The 3,576-nt window shown below is 41.8% G+C and overlaps 1 pseudogene; it reads right to left on the reverse strand.

Moving 5' to 3' along the window:
• LOC110315056 overlaps nucleotides 1-2,900 on the reverse strand; it is a 13,193-nt pseudogene extending 10,293 nt beyond the window's left edge.
• Nucleotides 2,901-3,576: the final 676 nt, after the last annotated feature.

Here is a 3,576-nt window from a genome sequence, read left to right on the forward strand (position 1 = left end):
CAGGGAAATTTCGGGATAGCATTTGAAATGTAAATAAAGAAAATAATAAATAAATAAATAAATAAATAAATAAATAAATAAATAAATAAATAAATAGATAGATAGATAGATAGATAAATAAATAAAATCACCGTGCTCTATATAAAGATTTCAAAGCCATGCACAGTTACATGTGGGACCTGAACCACCCATCCAAAAAAAAAAATCATTTTGTAACGATCCTATTACTTTACAACATTATTAAAATTGACCATAATATCCTGTCTTATAAAAGAGAAGACAATATGAAACCAAAAGGAAATTTATCAATCTATAGATATCAAGAAGTGTGCTCTTATAATTTTCTATGAAACACAACCATAGAAGACACAATATAGGTACAGAAAGCTGCTGTCGTTCCCCATGAACTCCATCACATAAGGACATAGTCACCATTCTAAGGGGAGCCTAGGTCACAGTCAGCACAGAGGGAAGATCACAAACCTACAGAGGTCAGGGTATGAATCTAAGTTGGTAGAGCTCTTGCCAAATATATGCCCATCATCACATGAACGATGTGGCTGTCCAAGTATATAATGCTAGTACTAAAAGAGTAGAAGCAGAAGGATCAGAAGTTCAAGATTATGTGGGGATACACATCAAGTTCAGGACCAGACCAATAGTTAAGATCCTGACTCAAGAAAAGTATAGAAAATGTAAATTTAAAAAATGATAAAATAAGAGATTAAGAAGCAAAGGGAGGAGAGTACAGAAAAGGAAAGGGAAGAGGAAAGATCAATGTATAGGAACAGAAATATAGGACAGGGATTGTGATGGGGCATATGTAGTTCATTGAGGTAGGCAACAGTGATTTAGAATGACAAATTGTTCATGGCAATTGCTCACCTGTCACAAACAACTCCAGTTCATCATTGATTTTTGACCAATTGTATCCACTGTAGTATCTACAGTAGTAAATCCCAGCCTTGGTGTGCATCATATTCTGAAGACTAAACTCAAAAACCTCCTGATCTCCCTGTGGGGTGTGATCATACCATATACCACTGTATAAATAATTGTTTAGACGCACTTTGGTCACTCCTGGAGGGGTCCTGCAGAAGATGGTCACAGCACTGCCTGTGGAAATCACAGTTCCTGGAACTGCCCAGATAGAAGGCTGGGGAGATGGCCCTAAAGGGACACAGAAAAAGAAGTCTAGTCATCTGTGGGGCATTGGGCTATGCAAAGACAGTCTGGTCTCCAGTCAAGCTGAGGTCTGAACCCCGAGACCCTGTGATGATAATTTATCTACATGGGATGGAAGGAGTTCTCTCATGTTTCTTGGAACTCTGGCTCCTGCCTAAGTTACCACCCTCCACACACACAGCCCCCACAAGAGAAGCATGGTTAGAAGTCACATAGGCCATGTCCCAAGCTTCTGACCTTCAGGCACCTCTTGCCTGTGTGGGAACCTCTTTTCCCTCAGCCCCCTCTCCCATAACCCCAGGGTGAAAGGGTGTTTCCCCGGGGCTCCCCAGGTCAGGGGCTGCCCCTTGTCCACCCCCTGTCAAGTGGGGTGAGAGGCTTAGATGCCCACCCAGGGCTGAGTGGAAAGCATCTGGCAGCCCTCCTGCATCAGCCTGTTCAGAGAATAGGTGGAAATCAGTCCAGAGGTGGGCTATTCTCCCTTCCCCCTCTTTCTCAGGCCCCTTTTTAGTTCCCGAACTCATCTGATGTCAGGAAAGTGTAGTTCCTAAGCAGATTTGGAGTAGCTCCTGTATCAATCATGAATGAAGAAAATGACCACACAGACATGCAAACAAGCTGATATGGTGGAGGCAATTGTTCTGTTGACAGTCCATCTCCTGAGATGACTCTAGCTTACGTCATGTTGAATGAAAACTAACCAGCAGAATTTCTGGGATGTTTCAATTGGCCCAATCATCTTTACTGTTTTCAAACAACATAAGAATAAACTCTTCATACCTTACTGCTATCTAGTGGCTTCTCTCATTGTCTCTTGAAGGCCCAGGAATCAACACTGAGGATTGACATTCTTATCACCAAACCTTGACACATCCATGGCCCAGTCACTGATACATGTCTTACTTTGCCTCTTTCTTCCCTGTAAATTCCAACCAGTATATACCACTCCAATCTCACAAAAAGACTGGGAGCCTCTGAATATAAATTAACCTCCTATGTGCTGCCCCCTCATTAGACAGGAGTTACTTCAACTCTGTCCCATGGATTATGTGTCTTCTCAGGAGCAGGCCTCAATGAGAGCCAGACACAGCCCACATGAGAAGATATGGAAAGAAACTAAAAACAAATTCAAAATTAAATGTCTATATGCTCAGAAGAATGTGTGTGTGTAAATTATTTTTGTAATATTCTCCTAACCCAGATAGCATGTGGGCATTAGTAGTTCATGGTGGAGAATCCATACCCTAAACGTGGCTACAATAGTAAGTACTAAATATAAAGGAATCAGACAGGTGGCTGCCAATGAAAACCCCATGACAGGGTCTACTCAAGATGACTCCTCAAGCTCCTCCCATGCTAGTCTCAGCAAAATTCAGTTCCCCGAGGCTAAAACAGAGAACAGACTTACCATAGTGTGCCCAAATCCTCAAATCGACTAAACATACTGAAACAATAAAAGAAAAACACTCAGTGAGAGAAGTCTGTCCTGTTATGCAATGATCCCAACCCAGAGCTCAGATAAAAAGACCAGGGCCAGATAGATAGGCTGAGTTTAGGAATGGCTGCAGCTACTAATCTAGGTTTTCATAGAGAAAGAATTTTTTTGGAAGGAGTTCTGGTTTTAAATCTGGGAGCCTGTATTCATTACCCTCTGTCTAAGAATAATGACTCCGATAGTACTTACCAAATCTAAAAAGAACAGCCGCAAGGTCCATGGCAGTAAGTCCTGCAAGATCTCCACAGAGAACTGATGACACACTCTCCACAGTGGAACATGCCCATGGGATAGAACAGACTGGTGTCCGGAATCCCTGTCAAGGATGATGACAAAACAACATCCTTGCACAAGATACACTCTTGCACAAGACCTGCTTCTGACACCTCAATTCAACATCACAGCTCTGAACCAGACAAGGGTTCCTCTATACACTTCCTGTTCTGGCTTTAAATTCTCAAAGATTTTACTGGTGTGGGTGTACTATCATCTGGAGTTCCCATATATGTGTACACTTGTGGGGAATGTTTGGGAGAAAACAGTGGCTGAAAGAAGAAAGCATGGATCCCAAATGCCCCACAAATCTACTGGAACAGTTAGACAGGTCTGGATGGGAAACAAGCAGACATGAAATAGGCAACTTAGAATACAGGAGTGAGGAGCCAGAAAAGCTAGAGAGAAGTGCTTTGTAGTAAGTGTATGTTCTCAGTAAATAATTATCCTGACCAACTAACTTCAGAGCCAATGTAGTTAATAGAAACTAACTACAAGTCCCTACAGCTGACAATGCAAACAGCAGAAACAAAAATAACTCAACTTAAAAGCAGGCTATGGAACTAAACAGAGTTCTCGGAGGAAAACAAAGGGCTAAGAAATATTGTCAAAAGGGTCCATCA

The sequence above is a fragment of the Mus pahari genome, unplaced genomic scaffold (assembly GCF_900095145.1).
Source record: "Mus pahari unplaced genomic scaffold, PAHARI_EIJ_v1.1 scaffold_10766_1, whole genome shotgun sequence".
NCBI lineage: Eukaryota > Metazoa > Chordata > Mammalia > Rodentia > Muridae > Mus > Mus pahari.